This window comes from Anabrus simplex, chromosome 1 (assembly GCF_040414725.1).
Source record: "Anabrus simplex isolate iqAnaSimp1 chromosome 1, ASM4041472v1, whole genome shotgun sequence".
Lineage (NCBI taxonomy): Eukaryota > Metazoa > Arthropoda > Insecta > Orthoptera > Tettigoniidae > Anabrus > Anabrus simplex.
The window spans coordinates 1,335,801,517-1,335,826,055 of record NC_090265.1 but is presented as its reverse complement, the minus strand read 5'-3'; the positions used below and the strand labels follow the sequence as shown (position 1 = coordinate 1,335,826,055).

The 24,539-nt window shown below is 41.8% G+C and overlaps 1 protein-coding gene across 1 annotated transcript in view; it reads left to right on the top strand.

The window, feature by feature from the left end:
- Positions 1-474: 474 nt before the first annotated feature.
- The window catches only part of LOC136878715 (uncharacterized), a 225,841-nt gene continuing 201,776 nt past the window's right edge, over positions 475-24,539 (top strand). The window contains exon 1 of the mRNA XM_067152163.2: positions 475-632. The gene's annotated coding sequence lies outside the window, so the exon portion shown is untranslated. The remainder of the gene's footprint in view (positions 633-24,539) is intronic.

Genomic DNA, 24,539 nt, shown 5'->3' with positions numbered 1-24,539 from the left:
AGCTGCAGTCGCTTAAGTGCGGCCAGTGTCCAGTATTCGGGAGATAGTGGGTTCGAACCCCACTGGCGGCAGCCCTGAAGATGGTTTTCCGTGGTTTCCCATTTTCACACCAGACAAATGCTGCGGCTGTACCTGAATTAAGGCCACGGCCGCTTCCTTCCCACTCCTAGCCCTTTCCTGTCCCATCGTCGCAATAAGACCTATATGTGTCGGTGCGACGTAAAGCAACTTGCAAAATAATAATAATAATAATAATAATAATAATAATAATAATAATAAACACTGAGTGGGGTGAACGCTGATGTCAAACCCAGGGAGCTCTTAGAACGGCCCTCAGTTCGAGACTGGTACTGAATCGCTTCGCCTGTCTGGAAGTGGAATCTGACGATGTTAAGTAGGTGGTAAAGTGACTGCGATGAAGTCCGCTGGAGATTGACATCTTGTGTCTCAAGTGGGAGGACTAGCGAAGCGTCACATTGCTGGCGAGCAGGGAGGCTCTACTGGGACCCTGCACCAAGAGTCAGTCAGTGTTGATGTGTGCGCGCTAAGTGTGAACTGTGTAGTGTATAGTGGTGTGTGTGCTGAGGATACCGGAACTGGATATAGCGAGAGTGCTAGGATACAACAGCCAGGTATGCTGCACAAGCTTCTAATATACATAATCCTACCAGTGCAAAAACTGAAAATAACTTGAGCCTATCAATCTTCAAAACTGTTCGATTTCGTTGAGCTGTTAAGGAAAATTAATGAATATGAATACGCCTTCCTTTTCCTGTTTTTAATTTATGGATATTTAATATCGCACTAACTCGGATACATTTTTGAAGACAATGGCGTAGGACCGGAAAGGAAGTGGTCGTGGCCCTAGCAAGGTACAGACAGCTTCAGTATTTGTCTGGTATGAAAATGGGAAACCATGGAAAACCAACTTCAGTGCTTTCGATTGTAGGGTTTGAATTCACCATCTTAAACATGCAAGCTTCGCGACGCGTACCGCACAGCCAAATTTTTGGATTAAGGTCATTTTCTACGGTCGCATGACTTTCATGACCCCAACCCTACAGTGTGTGGAGGGATGCATATTTATTTTGGCTATTTGTTTTACTAACGTCGCTCCGACTCAGACAGGTCTTATGGTGACGTCGGAATATGACAGCGCTAGGACAAAGAAGGAAGCGACCATGGCGTTAAGGAACTGCCCCAACATGCACCTGATATGAAAAATCATCTTCAGAACTACGTAAAGTGGGGATCGAACCCACCATCTCCCGAATGCAAGCTCACAATGACGTGGTCCGAAACGCGTAGCCCAGTCGCTCGATGGAGTGATTATTTCTCTGGTGGTTGTAGTGTGATGTGTTGTACAGTATGTAAATGAAGATGTGTATTAAGACGAACACAGACCCGTCAAGTACCCGAACTAAAGGAATTTCATAGGATGCTAAAATCATAGGCCTGGCTAGGAATCGAACCAGGGTCCCTCTGAACTGAAGGCCAGTACGCTGACCACTCAGTTAAATGAATATCTACACACAGGGGTGATACAAATCTTGAATAAAGATCATAGTTAAGCAACGGAGATCAATGCACAAGTCATGAATAAAGACAGGCACAATATAAAGAAAATTGTGCAAAAATATGAAATTTATTTAGGATAAATATTAAACTTTCTTTTCTTAATCAGTTTACCCTCCAGGGTTGGTTTTTGTCCTCGGGCTCAGCGAGGAATCCCACCGCTACCACTTCAGTGTCCTGAGCGTGAGACTTTGGGTTGGGGGGAAAAACTGGAAAGGAAGACCAGTACCTCGCCCAGGCGCCCTCACCTGCTATGCTAAAAAGGGGCCTTGTGGGGGGGATGGAAAGATTGGAAGGGTTAGACAGGGAAGATGGAAGGAAGCAGTCGTGGCCTTAAGTTAGGAGGAGAAGCGGGAAACCATGGAAAACTACTTGGAGGATGGCTAAGGAGGGAATCGAACTCCCTTCTACTCAGTTGACCTTCCGAGGATGAGTAGACCTCGTTCCAGCCCTTGTACCACTTTTCAAATTGCGTGGCAGAGCCGGGAATCGAACCCGGGCCTCCAAGTATGGCAGCAAATCGCACCAACCACTGCACCACAGAGGTGGACAAATATGAAACTATGAAAATATATTTAATAGTATTATGAAATACAATAAATCACAACAATAGTTTTATCATTTTAATGTTTTTATTGGAATTAAATCAACACGTAAAGGGATAATTATTCTACTCTACCTTCCTACTGTATTCAGCTGTTAGAATATGATACAAGCAGCTTTACAATATTTTCTAGCAAACGGCTACAACTTCTCTTGGTAAATATTATTTTGTACAATGAAAAAGATCGCTCCACATCCCATGAAGTAATGGGAACTTACTTGCAACGCTCTATATTTGGTAACTTAATATTTGCTGATATTTCACTGCTCTTATCTTCAAGCGCCTTACTGATTTGAAGGATAATGCTGTATGTTGAATTATTTCCCAGCAGTAAAGGAAGTTTTGGAGTAACTGCTTTACCAGATTCCTCTGGACCTTAAGCCTATTCTTCTGTCAGGCCTCCTACGTATTGGACTTTATGTCAGCAGTGGCAACTTCTCTGTTTTCTACTTCTCCATCACAGAAAGTACTCTGGCCTGTATGGACGCTAGATCTCCTTTCATGTTTTTACTGCGAAATTCCTCCTGTGCAAGTTGCACTCAACTACTTGACTGAGAGCGAAAACAATCAGTCACCTGCACAAAGAATAGCATAAATCACAAAAAAGTAACAAAATATTCATAAAATGTTCCAAGTCTCCATCATTTACTTCTCTATCAATGTAGAAAAAGTGCCAATACAGAAAATTTTCATTGTTAGTGGAAATATTAACGGAGGGAAAAGTTGTAAACCTTACAACATATGAAGCAATATGGAGATTTTCACGAAATTACATTTTTTATAAAACATTATGATCGTCGCCATAAGACCTTTCTGTGTCGGTGCGACGAAAAGCCCCTAGCAAAACAAAAAAAAAAAAACATTATGAAATACGGAAATTCTTGGCGTTTATTGCAATCCAAACTTTATCATTCGTAAATATCCTACTCTCCAGAGCTCTAGCAACCATGGTTTAGAATATGAGATTTCATATTGTACCTCTCCGTAGTCAAAAATATCTAAGACGGTGCACAAGGCATGTTTTACATTGCATCGAGGCTACTCGGCAGTACTGCAGCTCTCGCCTTGTTCCATAACGCAGGTGATAAGACGCTCATTTTATATACTGAAGGGTTCCGATCCAGCATAGTCGGTTGGAATTTAAAATGGCTCGTGTCTAAGGTCAGTAGTACAGACATGTTGAAAAAGCAACTTCCTTTTTTTACTATTTTGCTTTACGTCGCACCGACACAGATAGGTGTTATGGCGACGATGAGAGAGAAAAAACCTGGGAGTGGGATGGAAGCGGCCGTGGCTTAATTAAGGTACAGCCCCAGCATTTACCTGGTGTGAAAATGAGAAACCACGGAAAACCAACTTCAGGGCTCCTGACAGTGGGGTTCGAGCCCACTATCTCCCGAATGCAAGCTCATAGCTGCGCGCCCCTAACCGCACGGCCATCATGCCTAGTAAACCAACTTTGAGGACAAAAATATTGGCTCTCTAGGGGTTCTTAAAGATGATATTGGTTGAAGAACTGTTAAAACACATGGCATTATTATTATTATTATTATTATTATTATTATTATTATTATTATTATTATTATTTCTGGCCTTTTCCCAATTATGTACGGTCGGCACTAATGTGGATTAAGCGTAGTTTTACGCTAGGCCTTTGTGGAGGTATGTATTCACTGTTGCGTGTTTCTTCGCTGGTTAGTAAAGTGATGTGTTGTATGTAAATGAAGATTTATACGGAGACGAATACAAACACCCAACCTCTGTTCTGACGCGGCTAAAATTCCCGGCCCAACGGAGAATCGAACACAGGGTCATCTGAAACGATGTCCAGTACGTTGACCATTCAGACAAGGGGCCGGACTTCTTCCTCTTCTACTACTACTACTACTACTACTACTTATTATTATTATTATTATTATTATTATTATTATTATTATTATTATTATTATTACTATTTCATCATACCTGCCCCTTACCTGTTGGGCCCGGATTGGATTCCCGATGGTATCGAAAATTTTCACCTGCATCTCAGTGCTGGTTCAATGTCTTCTCATTCTACGCGATTACAATTGAGGAGCTATCTGATGGTGAGATGGTGACCCCAGTCTAGAAAATCAAGAATAACGGCCGAGAGAATTCGTCGCACTGACCATGTGTCAGCTCGTAAACTGCAGGTCTTCAGGCTGAGCAGCGGTCGCTTGGTAGGCCAAGGCGCATTAGGGCTGCAGCACCATGTGGTTTCCTTGTTGTGGATAAAAATATTGTACTGTACGTTGCAATGGCGAAAGCGTTTCACGTATTTGTATTGCAATTCTATATTCGAATAACTATTATATGGTTGCATAAATATTAGGAATGCAGAATTTACTGGTACGCTTCTCTCTCTGGATGGCTTAACTTCGATGAAGCGTCAGTTTCATTCAAAAGGCTTTTGAGAGGGAGTGGGTTTCTCGTTGTCTTTCTTTGTTCTGTCTGTTTCCGCACTCTGGAATCTTATGAATGTGCTTCTGAGTGCAGCTTTCAATTTAGTTGCTAAATGTGTTGACAGGAAATATTTATTCCAAATGCTTATGTACTGGAACGTAATGCATATGATATTACCCAAAAGTTGTTTAAAGCTTCAGTACTGCCATTAACGTCCACTAGAGATTGTGATATCGGAACATATCCGATATACGAACATAAACGTTCAATAGCCGGGGTGAGTAGCTCAGTCGGTAGATTAAGCTGAGATTAAGCTGGCGGATTCGATCCCGGCACAGTCCTGTGGTATTTCAAAGTGCTCTAATACGTCAGAACTCCTGCACGACAAAATTGCCGCACATGGGCGTATCAAAACGCTGTAAAATAATAATAACAATCATTATATTACTAGTAGTAGTATTAGTACCGATTAGTATTATTATGAAGGTTCCTGCCGGGCTGAGTGGCTCAGACGATTGAGGCGCTGGCCTTCTGACCCCAACTTAACAGGTTCGATCCTGGTTCAGTCCGGATACGTCAGACTCGTATCGGTAGATTTACTGGCACGTAAAAGAACTCCTGTGTGGCTACATTCCGGCACCCGGCGTCTCCAAAAACCGTAAAAGTAGTTAGTGGGACAAAAACCAATAACATTATTATTATTATTATTATTATTATTATTATTATTATTATTATTATTATTATTATTATTATTATAAAGATTCAATGTGGAACAGAGTGTGTCCGTACTGATCAACATAATCTCTCCAAGTTGAGACGATTGGATTCATTATCTGAATTCTAGGACACCTGGATTTGGCTCTTAAATATCCTTGACACACTAATCTCCCCTCAGTTATCATGGACATTCAATATTGCACGCCCCATCCGATTCTGGAATGATCCAACGTGACAGTTTCCCTCTACTCGTCGTACTTTCCTTTCGTATTTTATATAAACCCACGTCTGCATTCATGAAATGAAAAGGTCATACTTTTGTGGATATACTAAACATTTTAAAAATGATATAAACTTAGTAACATCAATATGCTATGTAGGGAATTTCATTGCGGGGCATGGACATTAGTATTAATATTCCTTATTAACGCCTGTTCTTAGTCTATGAGCATACGTCCCCACACCTTAACGGAAAACATGACCTCTTTATGCAAATTTTTAAAAATATATAAATGAGTGAAATAATAAAATAAAGTAAATAATTGTTCCTAGTGGGGTTCGCTTGGTGTCCTTAATCGGTAAGGCGTCAGGTCTCTATGGTCTGACACGGTGGTTAGACGCATCGAGTCCCATTGGTGGAAAAACATTCTCCATCATAATATTGACCAGCAGGGTAGGGGAAATGGTATACAATGTCTAATCACTAGATTTCGTGCCAGAAGTCTAGGATCCATTCCAAACCTCTTCGCAGTGTGAGTAAGGATTGATGGCATGAAATGACGCTGTTGATGATGATTCGTCCGTTGATGGGGACGTGAATCTTTTAGCAAACCCCTTGGTGTTATTATACAGGAGTAGGTTATGTCCCTGCACCGGTTCAAACTCTCCCTACCTCATCATCTCCTCACACCCAGACGCGCAAGTCACCCATAAGCGTCAAATAGAAATACCTACACCAGATGAGCCGAACATCTCCTCGAACACTCCTGGCACCAAAAGTCATACGTTGAATAACAAAATCGTAGTGGAAAACAGTACAAATTTTACTAACAAAATGTTGAAAATCTTCACAAAAATGGATTGGCTCATAGTCATCATTAATTACGGAATACAACAGGAGAGGAAAGTACTACTACTGCTATAAATAATAATAATAATAATAATAATAATAATAATAATAATAATAATAATAATAACCTCTTCATCCCTTCAGTCGAGTACAGCTCTTGCTCATCCTGTGGATCATATTTCCATTCAGCTCTGTTCTGGTCCGCTTCTTTCAGTTCAGCGATCATCGTGCCAGTTTTCCGAGCATCACATTTATTCCCAGAGAAGTACTTCTCATTATATGCCCAAAGAAAGATAGCCTTTGCCTCACTGTACTTCCTTCCAGTGAATTTTTTGGCTTTACCTGGTCCAGTATTTTTTCATTACCAATTCTGCCTGTCCTCGATATTCTCAGTAGATGACGCCGACATCACAGCTCAATTGCATCCATCCTTCTCCCGTCAGCCTTCTTCATGGTCCACATTTCACAGCCATAAGTAGCTGTAGGGAAAGCGATGGCACTGACTAGACTGCATTTGACTTTATCACTGATGTACCTGCTTTTCGAGATCTTTTTCAAGCTTACCATTACGTTCCATCCAAATTCCAGCAGACGCATGACTGCAGGGGCGCAGTCACCTTTGCGATACGTCGTAAAACCTGGGAATATGATACTCTTAACCACCTCTATTTTTAAATTGTTAATATTCATACCAACTACTCTGCTTCCTGGCGTCATCTTGATCTTGATCTTGTTGGTATTCAAGTATAGCCCAACCTTTTCACCTTTCTGATCAAATATTTAAGGTCCTCCTTGCTTAGTGATAATAATAATCGTTACAACAACCTTGGCTTATTCTCAGTTTTGGCCAGAGATTTGCGGACGGATACCCTCTTGGCATCAGGTGAAACTTGCAGACTAGAAACCATCAAAATCGGAAGCTCGGTCATCCGAGTGAAGTGCCACACTTACTCGCCATTCTCCGGTCTTGTGAGTCTCGAATTTTAAGTTGAAAATAAGGAATAGAAAAGGAAACAACGGACATGGAAATGACATACATACATACATACATACATACATATTCATTATATACTCTTATGCCTTTCAGCGTTCAGTCTGCAAGCCTCTGTGAATTTACTAAACGCGTGTACAAACCTCTATTTGAACTAGCTCTGTGACCACGTTTAGCTCCATACATATTATCTTTAAATCATAAAAACTGAGTCCAACCTTCGTCATATTGGTGTCCCTCTGCTTCTATTCTTTTAGGCAACCTATCCTCTTCCATTCGCCTCACATGAACCTATCACCGGAGCCGATTTATGCGTACATCTTCATTAATTAATCTAGTTCATTCTTAGCCTTTATCTCTTCAGTCCCAGCAATCTCCTTTAACTGTTCGCACCTGTTTGTACCAGCGATCATTCTCGCTACTTTCATGGTCTGTTACTTGTAACGTGCGAATGAGATATCCTGAGTCCACCCAGCTTCACTGCCGAAAAGCAAAGTTGGTCTGAAAACAGACCTGTGTAAAGATAGTAGTTTCGTCCGGATACTGAATTCTTTCTTACAGAATACCGTTGATCGTAACTGCAGCTCACTCCATTGGCTTTGCTGCACCTTCCTGGGGGAATACACATCCTAGATATTTCAAATGATCTACCTGTTCCAGATTTGTATACCCAACCTGACATTCAGTTATCTTAGATTTCTTCCTTACTGACATCAATTTAGTCGTGGAAAGGCTTATTTTCATATCATACTCATTGCACCTATTTTCAAGTTCCAAGATATTAGACTGCAGGCTTTCAGCACAGTCTGCCATTAAGACCAAGTCGTTAGCATAGGTCAAACTATTTACTACATTTCCGCCTAACCTAATCCCTCCCTGCCAATTTATACTTTTCAGTAGATGATCCGTATAAACTGTGAACAACAAAGGTGAAAGATTATAGCCTTGTCTAATATATGTAAGTACCTTGAACCAAGAACTCATTCCACCATCAATTTATTATCACTGCAGTCCAATTGTCAACACAAATGCCTCTGATTGGTTTTAATAATCTACCCTTAATCCAACAGTCCCCCAGTGCGGCTAACATCTTTTCCCTCGGTACTCCGTTTTATGCTTTATCTAGACCCACGAAACATAACTCTCTATTCCTTTCGTAGCATTTTTCAGTTACCTGGCTCATACTGAACATCTGATCCTGACAGCCTCTCTATAGTCTGAAACCACACTCGATTTCATATTTCAACCCTTCCAAAATGCCAGATAGGTACAATTACTTCTTTAGTCCAATCAGGCGGTACCTTAATAACTTTCCATGCTAATCTTATTACTCTGTGAAGACTGTCTTCCCACTATATTTCACTATTTCATGTCTAATTTAATCTTCCTACTGCTTTATGCCAGTAGAGTTTATTTTATCATAATTTCCACTTACTCGAGCTGACATCACTGTCCTCCTCTGTTGAACTCGGTTGTTCGCGACATCAGCAGAATGACTTCCTTTTACGTTGAGAACATTTTCAAAATATTCCTCCAACCTGTCCAGTCGCTTCCATGGGATCTTCTATGAGTTCACCTGATTTACCCAGAACACTATTCATTTCCTTTTCCCTTCACTTTCTAAGGTTCTTTATTACAGTCCGGAAAGGTTTGCCTGACACTTGACCTAGCCTTTCCGGGTTATTACCGACATGTTGCCATGACTTCTTGAACTCTACAATTTGTTTCGCTCTACTTATTTAATCAATTTTGTACAAAGTCCTTGCTCTGAATAATAATTTATGGATCATCTCCTAAATCTGGATCACCCATTTCCATTGTCAACAGAGGTAATCATTTAGTAGGCCAAGTTGTGTTTTGAGAACAGTCAATTTCCTAAATATTGCCTGACGTCTCCATCACATGAAATATGTATCAAATGTTGCTTCCTCCAAAGGGAAGAGTTTCCTTCCTGTGGAGAAAGGAAAACACCACTTTATCAGGCATTATCAGCAGATGCCACTATCCAAACTGCCTGTTTACCACTTCTGTCGCTGACGTCCACTTCATATCTCCGTTCAGTTTATAGAGATGACTTTATCAGTTCGCTGCAGCCGATGCGTACATTGTTATCATCAGATGGTAAGGTTCCTTGTATATCCTGCTAATCAGAACTCGAAGTGATTTATGTGCTTAACTATCCATACAATAATGACGAGACACTACTGTACTCTAAATTTGAGAACATAGCGTTTAAATCTTAATCGGATGCCTGCCTTGTGCTGCTTTTAAGGGCTGGTGCCGAAGTGTTCAGAGAATGGCTAACATACTAATTTGTACTACTGTATGTATATATTTCAATACCTAATTGATAATTGATAATGTGAAAATATGAGTTACATATTTCGAAACCATGCACTCATCTTGAAACCTAGATAAATACATTCCAATACTGGTCGTTAAATTCATCAAATTATTTACGACTATTTGCAGAGTATTTAGGCTATATCGTGCAGATATAAGCACCCTAATTTTCCCATCTAACTTCAAGCCAATTTTCATAAATAAATAAACGAGCATTCTGAATTATACAGCCCCGGCATTTGCCTGGTATGAAAAGAGGAAACCACAGAAAGCCACCTTCAGGAGTGGCGACTGTGGGTTTCAACCCACTATCTCCCGACTGCAGGCTGACAGCTACGTTACCCAAACCGCGTAGCCACTTGCTCAGTTAGTTTCACTTACTACTGCCATCCTGAGAGAATACACACCTTAAATACTTGAAATGGTCCAACTGTTACAGCTATGTATTTCCGACCTGACATTCGATCCCCTTAGTTTTCTTCCCTACTGACATCAATTTAGTGTTGGGAAGTTCAATTTTCGTATCATACCCTCTTTTCATGTTTCAAGATATTGGAATACCGGCTTTCAGGACAGGCTGCCATTAAGACCTACTCGTCGGCATAGGCCAAACTGCTTACCATATTTCCACCTAACTCAATCCTTCCCTGCCATTTTATTCCTTTCAGTAGACGAGCCATGTAAACCACGAGCAGCAAAGGTGAAATATTACAGCCTTGTCTAACGTCTTTAACTTCCATGAACCAAGAAACATCCGCCATCAATTCTCACTGCAACCTAAGTATCAGCATACATGTCTTTTAATTGCCTCCAGTAACGCCCCCCTAATTACGGCGAACATCTTTTCCCTTGCTACCCTGTCGTATACCTTCTTTAGATGCATGAAACATAGACGTCATCCTTATTCGTTGAGGTCATTACTGAGCGTTGTAAACCCATTGATACAGCGACGTCATCCTGTACATCCTCAGCTCTCCTCAAGCCACATTGGAGAAGCAAGCCAAACGCTGGGAGATGGACGGCAGATACTAGTAGGCCTGTGATGGTAAACTGAATGAAATGTCAGGCTGTATAAAGTTCGATAAATCTCCAAGTTCTTTGTAATCATTTAGGAAAGGACTGGATAAACAGCTGATACGCAATCTGCCACCTGGCGACAGTCCTAAGTGTAGAGTGATTTATTTATTTATTTATTTATTTATTTATTTATTTATTTATTTATTTATTTATTTATTTATTTATTTATTTACGTCAGTTGTCCTATCTGTCTGTTGGTAGGCTTTCCCCATGTCCCCCTGTGCGTGGGGGCGGTAGAATAACAACCACGGTATCCCCTGTCTCTCGTATGAGGCGACTAAAAGGGGAGCGTGGGTTGGCCACCACGGGGCTCTTAGCTGAGTCCTTCCATTGCTTCCAATTACCTGTGCCAGGTTCCTCACTTTCATCTATCCTGTCCGACCTCCCTTGGTCAACTCTTGTTCTTTTCCAACACCGACGGTATTACAGCACTCGACGCCTTGGGAGTCTTTCACTTTCACGTCCTTCGAAGCCCTCGTCTTCCTTTGGCCGATACCTTTTTTCTTCGAAGTGTCGGATCCGTTCCAGTTTTTCACTCTGATTAGTGTTATATAGAGGATGGTTGCCTAGCTGTACTTCCTCTTAAAACAGCAATAAACACCACCACTACCGCTTTCCCCATGGTCTTCTGTCTTCTACGTTCCGTTCCATGATGATTTTCTTCTCTTTCCCGCCTCAGAATATGGCCCAAAAACTGGAGAATTCTTAGGTCGACGCGGAAATATAACATTAAACTGATATTGCAGACATAAACGATTAAAGACACAACACAAAATGAGATCCTGGAAGGAAAAGGCTTAGGTCTGTATGAGATAACGTACGGTAAGAAGGATCATGACCGCAGTGTTAATTTTATATATTTCTTCAATCCATCATGTTCTTTTACATTTTACAAAATTTGAAAATGTATTATGTGTTGACCGATCACGGAAGTTGTATTCAAGTACGTTTGATGAATAACGACGTTACTTAACATCTTGTTTTACGTAACACCGACTCAAACAGGTCGTATGGCAAGGATGGGAGACGAAAAAGCTACGCCTGAAAAAGAAGTGACGAAATGGGAAACCACTGAAACCCATCTTCAGGGCTATCAAAAGTGGGGCTCGAACCTCCGGTCTTCAGAATGCTGGAACCCAGCAACACTGAGCTGTCGCATTTAAAGAGCCTCAAATGCCACTGATCTCAGCCGCGATCGAACCTACTCTCTTGCGATCAAGAGCCTAGGTTTTAGTCCCTACTTCTTTATCTGGAGTTCAAAGTCTCGGCGGGAAAGCACAAGAATTCGTTATTGTTGACAATTACAAATAGATTAGATAACCTCGGGTCTTTACTTGACAAATCGCTTTGTTAAAAGTCCCTGTCTGTATCGTGGTCTAGACATTTAAGTTACAAAGGACAGTTACGGAAATGTCTACGAGAATCTCGACAAAAAGTTCAGTTAAGAACGATAGTGATTCCAGGACAGTACGTGTAAGGTATTAAGTTTCACAACTGTGTGTAGTTCCTAATGCAGAGATCGGAGGCTGGGCTGCGGGCGATTATAATGTAAACAACCGACTATGAAATAGGCTATTCAGTCCTTCTTCCGGGTTGAAACGTTTTGTTGTTTTATGTGCCTCTCGCACAATTTGGCGACGTTTCGAATACTGATTCACATCTAAGATACTGAATAGATCCTTTGCAATACCGATTGGGATTGCTTCCACTCACTTTTCCAAGGCTCCTCATTTTATATCTCCCATCCGACCTACCTGGGTCAACTCTTGCTCTTTTCCGACCCCGACGGTATTAGAGCATTCGAGGCCTAAAGAGTCTTTCATTTTCACGCCTTAGTGGCCCTTGTGTTTCTTTGGCCGATACCTTCATTTTTCGAAGTGTCGGATCTATTCCACTTTTTCTGTTTGATTAGTATGATTGTTTATATAGAGGATGATTACCTAGTTGTACTTCCTCTTAAAACAATAATCACCACCACCACTAATACAACTGAAATGGCATATGGCTTTCAGTGCCGGGAGTGTCCGAGGACAGGTTAGGCTCACCGAGTGCAGGTTTGATTTGACTCCCGAAGGCGACCTGCGCGTCATGGTGAGTATGGAATGATGATGACGACACATACACCCAGCCCCCGTGCCAGCGAAATTAGCCTATGATGGTTAAAATTCCAGTCCCCACCAGGAATCGAACCCGGGACCCCTGTGACAAAAGGCCACCACGCTACCCATTTAGCCATGGAGCCGGACACTAATACAACTGAAGCATACCGTTTAATTCTCATACATAATATCAGGTTATTATTATTGTCATAGTGAAAGTGTACATAATATTTAACTCCCATGTACACTGACTTAGCAAATGTCATGGGATAGTCACCTAATAGCGTGTGGGGCCTCCTCTGGCCCTGCGAACTGCAGTGAGATGCCGTGGAAGTGAGTCGACAAGTCCATGGTAGTCCCCTGGACGCAGCTGACACCAAATCGTTCGCAGAGCGGCCGCCAATGCCAGTCTGTTCGTGGGTGCAGGATCCATGGCACGGAGCCTGCGTTCCAGGACATCCCAGATATGCTCGATAGGGTTCATATCGGGGCTTCTGGGTGGCCATGGCAGTCGTTGGACCTCCGCTGCATGTTCCTGGAACCATTCCCGGGCGACGTGGGAGTGATGTGGCGGCGCGTTATCACCTTGAAACACCGCAGAGCCGTCTGGGCGCTGGACGGCCAAAAATGGGTGGAGATGTTCTCCGAGCAGCTCAACATACCGCGTACCATTCAAAGTCTCTTCCAGAACAACTATGGGGCCCAATCCACACCAGGAAAATGCACCCCAGACCATAACAGAGACACCAGCGCCCTGGACCACACCTTCGAGGCAGGCGGGATCCATCGCTTCATGTGGTCTGCGCCATACACGGTGCCTCCCATCGGCATGGTGCAGTTGAAATCGTGATTCGTCCGACCATATCACGTTACGCCATTGTTCCAGTGTCCATCCCTGGTGACTGGCGACAAATGCGCGTTGACGTTGGGTTTTAACAGTGGCACCCGTGCGCGGCGCCGGCTCCCATACGCCACAGAACCCATGTTCCTACGGATTGTCCACTGTGAGACGTGTCTAGCACGGCCTGTGTTGAATTGAGCCGTGATTTGTTGTATGGTTGCCCGTCTGTCACTATTGACAATCCGTCTCAGATGTCGCCGGTCACGGTCATCGAGGGTGACTCTACGGCCGATCGTTCGTCTGTTGTGGACGGTGACACCCGCATTCAACCATTCACGATACACCCTGGACACGGTTGATCGTGTGAAGCCGAATTCCCGCACCACTTCCGAAATCGCACTTCCCTTCCGTCGGGCACCGACCACCATACCCCGTTCGAACGGTGTCAGCTCACGACGACGTTCCATGTTACACCTGTCACATGCACAGCCACTGCTCACAAGGTCTCCTATACAACTGCCGCTGGCACAGGGGGCATGTGGTGCGCAGACAACACACCTGCACATCAGTGCTCCGCTATCCCATGACATTTGCTCAGTCAGTGTACATACAGTTTAAGTAATATCACTGTTGTTATTGACATTATTACTTTCCGTTTACGTTAATATAATAATATTGTATTCTGGTTGTGCATTGGCTTATGTTTTCAGTTTGTATCTTACTTGTTTTTCTTTCGTTTTTACTTTTAGGTTTCAGGTTTTTTGTTCAGCTTTGCTTTCTTTCTTTATATGATCTCGAAATATTTTATTTACCTTACTTTTATTTGATTTTATAATACAACAGTATATTTCTCTTATTATTCCGTAATTTACGGGTTATAAGACAGGGCTACGAGCCCTAACTTCACTACTGTTAAAGAGGCAATAAATAAATAAATAAATAAATAAATAAATAAATAAATAAATAAATAAATAAATAAATAAATAAATAAATAAATAAATAAATAAATAAATAAATAAATAAATAAATAAATAAATAAAATTTTCACGATATTCATTCTGGCGAAAACAATTTGGGTTTCTCAATCGATCAATACGAGATAAATTTTCAAAGTAGGCCTAATAGTGGTTGTGATCAATATCAGTAATGTAAAGGCACATGTTAGGCAGCAACGCATAAAATTAATCACATCAAGTGCTTGATTTTTAGTCTCGAACTGAAATTAAAGTTTGCTATTTGCTTTACGTCGCACCGACACAGATAGGCCTATGTCTTATGGCGACGGCAGGATAGGAAAGAGCTAGGAGTGGGAATTAAGCGGCCGTGGCCTTACAGCCCCAGCATTTTGCCGGGTGTGAAAATGGGAAACCACTGAAAACCGTCTTCAGGGCTGCCGACAGTGGGGTTCGAACCCACTATCTCCCTGAAATTAAAGTCATAGAAAGATGTAAGAAATAAATAATACATAAAATGACAAATGTCTGGAAGAGAAAGACATGCATTAGGTTATATGGGCTACAGTGTAATAATTATTTAGGGAAAGAATGGGATTACGTGATTCGATTCTGATACAATCACCTTCAGAAATTGGGAAATTAATTGTAATGTTATAAAATAACTCATCGAATAACTATTTACAATTATTTATAGTAATAGGAATGGAGATAATATTGTGTAGATTTTAAGTACTCTTTATTTCCGAAATGACTAGGAACGACGGAAAACCACATGAATAACAGTTGATACCGCAGTTATTAATAGTCAGTCTAGAGAACAAACAAGGCTATGGACCTACGACGAGGAGTTACTTCAAGAACGTGCAAAACCTCAAACATAGTGCCATGATAAGGCTTCTGGTAAAATGCAGGGAAATACTTTCGAGATACTTCTGTGACTTTTGCGGGGGCAAGTAGTTTAGCATTTAGGTATACTGATACCTGACGGGCTCCGTTCAAATCCTGAGAAATCACTTGTACAATTTACTCCCATTGGTAGAGTAGGTACAGTCTGTATGTTAAGTCCTCAGGCCTGAGACTGGTTAGATCCTCATACTGCACCATCAAATGCTATATGGTTACGGGAAGCCGCAAAAACCAATGGTGGCTCCAAAATGAGGCGTACTAGGCAGGCTGAGGAGTGAGATAGTTCGCCATTGCTTTCCTCACTGCGCCAGAGAGTTACAGCGCGACTGGCCCTATGAGTAGCGTCTTTCATAACAGCCAGATGCACTGTGGTATTCCGAATGTCATTATTGAATACTACCCATATCTCAGTAGTTTCCATACTGTCACGGCCATGCATGAGACTGAGACTTCCGTGGAAGCTACATTTTACTCTGGCCTGTGTCAGGAGACAGATGCAAAAATTTTGTAACCGTCACGAAATAGCATCAGGCTGTTAAGACTACAGTATGTAAATCATATCGTGAATATTTGTAACTTTAATCCGAAGAAATACTCGTGACACAGTCCATGGTAAGTCATTGGCACGTGGTTAGTGCGACAACGTCCTCACCCGTACTGCTTTCTTTCGTAACCAATGTGATCGTAATTATATTGTTTAATTAAGTGCTTTGATTCTCTCAATCGACCTCTTCTTAATGACAGCTTGGGAAGAAAAAGGAGAGCCCTTCTAATCCGACAGTTTTTAGATTTATTAGAACACACCCAATTGGAGTCAGAAGTGTCGTAGTTTAAGTATTTATTTTGGTTAGTATTAGGTGTCTATGGGTGAGACAGGTGTGTTCAACCGCAGCTTGCTCGTATCGCTAAGTAACAAATAGTGTAGCAGTCTCTTAAGTGGCAGTGGTGGTGATTATTTTTTTAAGAGGGAGTACAACTAGGTAATCATCCTCTATTCAGCACTAATCAGAGGGGAAAATGGAAGGGATCCAACACTTCGAAAAATGAAGGTATCGGCCAAAGGAAGGCAAGGGCCACGAAGGGCGTGAAAATGAAAGACTCCCTAGGCCTTGGAAATCTAATACCGTCGGAAAAAAATTTTTATTGGCTTCAAAGTGTTATTTGTAAAATAAATCTACAGCTTCAAAATAGAAAAACAGAACCTTCTGATACCTGCTGCTTGTTGCTTGTTGCTTGTTGATGCTTGTTGTTTAAAGGGGCCTAACATCTAAGGTCATCGGCTCGATACCTACTGATACATCAAGATATGACATATTCAAATAAAATAGCTAGGGAATTTATGTAGGGGATTATGTAAGATCGGTTAGCAGTCAAAGGGCTAATCCAATCAGTTCGCAACCCGGTAAGTACGTTATAGGGTAAAAATGAAATGGCGTATGGCTGTTAGTGCCGGGAGTGACCGAGGACAGGTTCGGCTCGCCAGGTGCAGGTCTTTTGATTTGACTCCCGTAGGCAACCTGCGCGTTCTGATGAGGACACAATGATTAGGAAGACGACACGTGCACCAAGCCACTGTGCTAGCGAAATTAACCATTGATGGTTAAAATCCCGACCTTGTCGGGAATCGAATAGTGTATTGTGCGATCAGTAGGAAGTCTGAATATTATGTACGTTTCTATGCAGAGTTCTGCTTTTCGAAAGAGTAGATGAACGGGAAAGGCTGTGTAAAGGCGGCTACACACGTTACTGTATAACTGTGCGATTTAACTGAACCAACCGAAATGCGGAGATTTATCTCACGTGTGGATGGTAAATCGTTGCAGTTATTTCTGCTTGCACAGTTTATCGGAGCAAGTTCATTTTTCTAACCAATAAAACTGTGTCGATTGCGTTTGCACAGTTTTATCGCAACGTGTGGACCGAGGCGACTGCCGATCGCTCAGATCAAGTGAGTCACTCGTTAAGATAGGGCGCGCTACAAGTTATCACAAAATGTCTCAGGAAGACCAAAGCGGATATAATGAGCATTTATAAGCTTTTATTGAATGCTATAGAAATGAATCTTGTCTCTGGAAGACGAAGTCTAAAGATTATCACAATCGGAACAGAAAAGACGCCACCTACAGTAAGTTGATTGAAAAATATAAATTAATTGACTGCAAAGCTAACAGAGACGTAGTCGTCAAAAAGGTTTTTTTTTTTTTTTTTTTTTTTTTTGCTATTTGCTTTACGTCGCCCGTATTATAGCGACGATGGGACAGGGAAGAGCTAGGATTGGGAAGGAAGCGGCCGTGACCTTAATTAAGGTACAGCCCCAGCATTTGCCTGGTGTGAAAAAAGTTTAGAATCATACGCTTCTACTTCAAGGACGTTCCGCAAGAAACATATATAGCTACGCAGCTTTGTAAAAACACAGTTGGATCAATTATGCACGGTTCAGAAAATCTTTGTGTTAGATAGTACAAATACAAGTAATGTGAAAGTAGGAACCATAGGACTGCAGAGATTAGATACGGCGCTACGCACGCTAAAATATCTCACTTCGGCTGCCAACCTTCCAGGTGACACACTGTTTGCTTTTGGTTTACATTTTAGCTGCAACAATGAAACTGGACAAACTTACAGTACCTCAGAGAAGATGTACCTACGAAAAGTCACCCTCCAACTTGGCGGCACAATACTGATCGACGCAACAATGATTTGCGTATTCTTTTGAAAATTGCCGACGCTTCTCAGACACGATGTGCGAGAGTGGCGACGGACAGACGGAAGGACACAAGGAAGGTCACGCGGACAGTGCGTCAACAAACACAGTGCGGTTCGGTAACGCTCGTGTGTCTGGGAGGTAGGCAACCTATGGTCCTTATGCTCCCAATACTTGTATTTGTACAATCTAACACTACTTTAACTTACGACACAAAGTTTTTCTGCACACTGTAGAGAAAATGGATTCCAAGAATAAGTTGTAACTGATTAACGAACATACGAATAAGGAAAATGAAGCTCAAGTGTTATTCGCTTCCTCAATCAACATCCCGTTGTATGTGCAAGAAATATTATGTCGGGCCGTATGTTGTTTCAGGTTTCTAAGTGTCCAGTTCACCTTTGGAACACAGGGTCCTGGAGTCGATTCCAGTATGGTTGGGTGTTATGACCGCATCTGGTTAATTTCTCTAACTGGGGGACGAGTATTTGCGAACGTCTTAACACACATCTTCATCTACATTTAACATATCACATTACCAACCACTACAGAAACACGTATTAGTGAATACATCCCTCCACATAAGGTTGACGTCAGGAAGGGCATCCGGCTGTAAAACTCTTGCTAGCGGTTTTACGTCGCACCGACACAGATAGGTCTTATGGCGACGATGGGATAGGAAAGGTCTAGGAGTTGGAAAGAAGCAGCCGTGGTCTTAATTAAGGTACAGCCCCAGCATTTGCCTGGTGTGAAAATGGGAAACCACGGAAAACCATCTTCAGGGCTGCTGACAGTGGGATTCGAACCTACTATCTCCCGTATGCAAGCTCACAGCCGCGCGCCCCTAACCGCACGGCCAACTCGCCCGGTGCTATCAAACTCAGTTTAATTCACACTAGTATAGGGTAAAAGTCCAGGGAAAAGAATATTATGCAATTCTAAATAATGAAAGGCACTAGAACCTAAGTCCGGTTTAACCTTAATACTGTATTGCCAAATAAAGTTCTTAGTAAAATTATACTTCCAAATATCTCCCTTAACTGACTGATAAGTTTCATGAGCAGACGTAATACCCGTTAATACCCGTCATCGTATTCTGTCCTCCCATCATTTCGCACTGTATTTGCCTGCTGTCATCCACTGCCAGTACGACATCATTGGTATCGATGTAAACTTGTAAAGAGATAGCCTGACTCCTGTTAATTGCTTTCGGCCCGACATGAACCTCCCTAAAGAAAATGAACTGTTAAAGCAACGCTGTCAAGTAAAGTGTTGGTTAACATCTTCCGCGTGATGGCGCGCATGTGACGAACATCTGGGCTATGTCTGGAAGAATCCGAGCTCGTATTAATTTACAAGTTACACACGCTGTCTTTCCGTTCATGTTCTCTTGTTCTGATAGCGACTATTGAAGTGGAGAAGCCTCATTCAACTTCAGACTTTAGCTGTACCACACCATGAAATTAAAGAACAGTTGCCACCCCTATTACCACCATCGCTACAGCTGCTGCAGCACTCTGAGAACGTGGAGGGAAGGAAACTGTACTAATAAAATGAAACTTAACTGCCTTTTAACTTCGTGACTGGTTCTATTGTACATTTCTCTAACGGCTTTTGTTCACATTCCATTGTGTTCTTACAAAGAGCATAATCATCGGGGAATGTTCATTCGCTAGTATACATCCACCTCCGAGTCTTCTTATCGTTTATTATTATTACAAAAAATGAAGTTCCCGGAAGGAAACCATAATTTATCTCATCGACTGGGAATATTCAAGTTCTTCAGGCTGTTTCGCCCTAGTCCGGAAGTGGGCTCATAAGTTCGATAACTACGCCTTTCCAATACGCTGACGTCTAGTGCGTCGTAGAGACACCACTACAAGTCTCCTTTGTGGGCAATGACGAAACACTTGCGGAATTTCTGAGAAATAAGTGTCTGACATAAAAGCCAAAGGCAGGAATTTATACAAGTGGAGGTACATACCTCCCCTAGTGCTCTGTCACTGCATTGTCCTACAGAAGAAGCTTGCAATGGCGTCTCAACAGTGCTCTAGCCGCTAGCGTCTTGGAGAGGTGTGGGAATACAACTAACGAGCCCACTGCCACACTAGGACGAAACGCTGGTAATTACACGATTGAAAAATCTCAATTATCTTGAACGATATAGGTGTATCTGCTGGCACTGATGGCTACCGTGTCTTACTTTATCTGCAGTACCACCATCACCACCCCTACCAGCTCCCTCTATGGATATACAGTAGAGTTTTGGCCTCTGGATCCCAAGTTTATGAGTTCAGCTTCAGAAGAGGTAGTCGGATTTTTGAAAGATGGAACTAAATCATTTGGGCGTACCGTGTCGTAGGATGTCGGCATATAAATGATCTTTGATGTCACATTTGGTGCTTACCCGACAAAATTAAAACTCAGCAATAGGTCGCCCTAAACAGTTTTGGTTTCTCTGTTATCTGGTAATGGAAAACGGAACATCAAAATTGGTACGTGGGGATGGCTCTATGGCTAAACGGTTAGCGTGCTCGCCATCGGTCACAGGGGACCCGGGTTCGATTACCGGCAGGGTCAGGAATTGTAATTATCATTGGTTAATTTCTCTGGCACGGGGGCGAGGTGCATGTGTCGTCTTCATCATTTCATCCTCATCACGACACGCAGGTCGCGTACGGGCGTCAAATCAAAAGACCTGCACCTGGCGAGTCGAACCTGTATTCGGACACTCCCGGCAATAAAAGCCATACGCCATTTCATCATCATCATCATCATTATTATTATTATTATTATTATTATTATTATTATTATTATTATTATTATTATTATTATTATTATTATTATTATTATTAAGCCAGTGACTGATAAACTACCCTGTAATATCACAAGTGAAATTTGTGGTTGATAAAGAAGGTTTATCGTTCTGAATAGCAAGCAGACACGTATCACGGGCATGTGTCACAGAAATCCTGGCGCCAGATGTTTGCAATGTGATGACTATGACGAAACCAATCTATTATGACTTCATTATTTGATACCATCACCACAAGTGACTCATTCTGCTCGCGATGACACGCGATTGAACCTCACTTGTCAATACGTACAATGACAATTACTGTGACGTGACGGTGGATTGGGAAGAGATACCGACAAACGTAAGTTACTCATCTTGTGCAGTGATTTCTTTACAAGAAATAATAATAATATGCCTTTGTTGGTGGGATGTAGTGTTTACAGTGCACTATGTCTTCTGGTATGGGCTAAAATAAATTTGTTACTTTCATTGACCTGTCTCAGTCTCGTCCTTGGCTTTGACAATATGAAAGTGACCGAGGTATGAGCGATTCTAGTAATACCGTTCCTTTTGCAGCCAGTCCCTGTTATGAATGGTGTGAAAATATCGCTCGTTGGGTCGGTTGGTGCATGCATTTCAGTGGGATTGGCAGACTGATATGTAACAGCAACTTCTGGCTCAGTGAGCAAAGCAACGGGGAAACTACCTCACTCCTCATTTCCCTAGTATGCCTCTTCAGTGACACCTAGGCTATCTATGACAGCTGTTGGTAGGGCTGTAGAGGATCCAACCAGCCTTTGGGCTGAATACCCAATAATAATAATAATAATAATAATAATAATAATAATAATAATAATAATAATAATAAGTTCGCACCGACGCAGAGACGGAGTAGCGTCAGACGTCGTCCACCTCATTACAAAATTGTGGGACCGAGTCCCCGCGCAGTCAGTAAGAATTTAAATCCTCAGATGAACACAGTGCTCCCATACATTACGGTTTCTTCAGCTACTTTTGATTCATCTGATTTACGAGCTGTTTTGGGAAGAGAGGCATATTCAGTAATCACATCTTCCAAGTAGTTAGATAAAATTATGCAACTTGCTTTACGTCCCACCCAACACAGACAGGTCTTGTGGCGACGATGGGACAGGAAGGAGCTAGGAGTGGGAAGGAAGCGGCCGTGGCCTTAATTAGGTACAGCCCCAGCATTTGCCTGGTGTGAAAATGGGAAACCACGGAAAACCATCTTCAGGGCTGCCGACAGTGGGGTTCGAACCCACTATCTCCCGCTCAAAATTATGAAAGATTACGATGTTCGAAGATAATAATAATAATAATAATAATAATAATAATAATAATAATAATAATAATAATAATAATAATAATAATAATAATAATAATAATAATAATAATGTATGTCTACTCCTTGGTCCCGTTTTTTGATACGGAATCAGGGATGAAGTGAAATGAATTTGTATGCCATGTTATACGGGCGGGTGCCCTTCCAGTCACCAACCTCGGTTGAGGAGCTAATTAAGATGAAATGAATGATAGTGATGAAAGTAGGTAGGGAGGTGGAAATAATCGCCTGTGCCTACGGATAGGAACTGTCCCGGCATTCGTCTGGAAGTGAAAAGGGAAACTAGAGAAAACCATTCTCAGGACAGCCGATGGTGAGACTCGATCCCACGCGTATCCCAAATGCAGAGCTTGGCTCCATAGCCGTAGCGCGTTAATATCGTGACCACTCCGCTCAGTAATGTAATAATAATAATAATAATAATAATAATAATAATAATAATAATAATAATAATAATAATAATAATAATAATAATGTCCGGCTCCATGGCTAAATGGTTAGCGTGCTGGCCTTTGGTCACAGGGGTCGAGGGTTCGATTCCCGGCAGAGTCAGGAATTTTAACCTTAATTGGTTAATTTCGCTGGCACGGAGGCTGGATGTATATGTCCTCTTCATCATCATTTCATCCTCATCACGACGCGCAGCTTGCCTACGGGCGTCAAATCAAAAGACCTGCACCTGGCGAGCCGAACTTGTCCTCGGACACTCCCGGCACTAAAAGCCATACGTCACTCCATTTTTTCAATAATAATAATAATAATAATAATAATAATAATAATAATAATAATAATAATAATAATAATAATCTTTTTCCCGACATCTTCCCAATTTCTTGGGATCAACACTTCGTGTAGATTTAGCCCAGTTTTGCGGTAGGATGCCCTTCCTGGTGCCAACCCTATGTGGAGGAATATGTTCGCTAGTGTGTGCTTCGGTGGTGGTTAGTAGTGTGATGTTCTGTGTATAGATATAAAGATGTGTATTGAGACGAACAAAATCACCCAGTCACCAAGCCAGAAGATGATGATGATGCTTGTTGTTTTAACGGGCCTAACATCGAAGGTCATCGGCCCCTAAGCCAGAAGAAATAACTATATGCAGTTTAATAATAATAGTCTAATAATAATAATAATAATAATAATAATAAATTTGCCCTCTGTTCCATAGATTTTAACAGACACCAATGTGTCGGAAATTTCTCCCCTGGAGCGAAGTTCATTGGCCAAGACAATAGAAGCGCTAACTTTCTGAGCCCAAGTTGGCGGTTTAGATCCCAGCTCAGTCTGGTGGTATTTGAAGGTGCTCAGATAAGCTAGCCTCATGTCGGTAGATTTACCAGCAAATGAAATTACTCCTCCAGGACATAATTCTGACACCTCGGTGTCTCTGAAAACTGTAAAAGCAGTTAGTGGGTCGTAAAACTAATACATTATTATTATTATTATTATTATTATTATTATTATTAGGTTGAAGGGATCGTTCAAAGTGAAAGATTCGTTTGGAGGCCGTCATTGAGTACAGTTCATAAGAAAAATTGCGTGAGCATATTTTATTCGCTGACACGTTGAAACACGTGTAGGCCTACTTTATGTAATACAGACGTATTTGTCACGCTATGCCGTTAAAGTATCGTTACACAACAACAGAATGAACGAACACGGTCCCATTAATATTATATTACATTCACTAGCAGCAATTCCTTCCTTTCTTCTTCGTCACTGGCACTAGCATGAGAGCTGTTCGCAAGTCCTGGCCTTGTTTCTCCTGTCTGATGTGGTGGTCCTCCCGTTCTGAATTCTAAGAGTCCTTGCGAGTAGTTCCCGTGTACATCATCGATCATAGTTTAGTTACAGCCATAATCTTGTTTTTATGTACAAGCCGCATCATCCAATCATCTAATGGAAAGAAACTGAAGCAAAACGCGTTTATTCCGCGCTTATTTTGTTTGAAGTTCGTGATTCTGACAGTGAAGACACGTTGGAGGAAGATGTCGTTTTAGTTGTGTAATTAGAACTGGTAATAATTTCGTGTGGCTATTTCTAGCCGAGTGCAGTCCTTGTAAGACAGGCCCT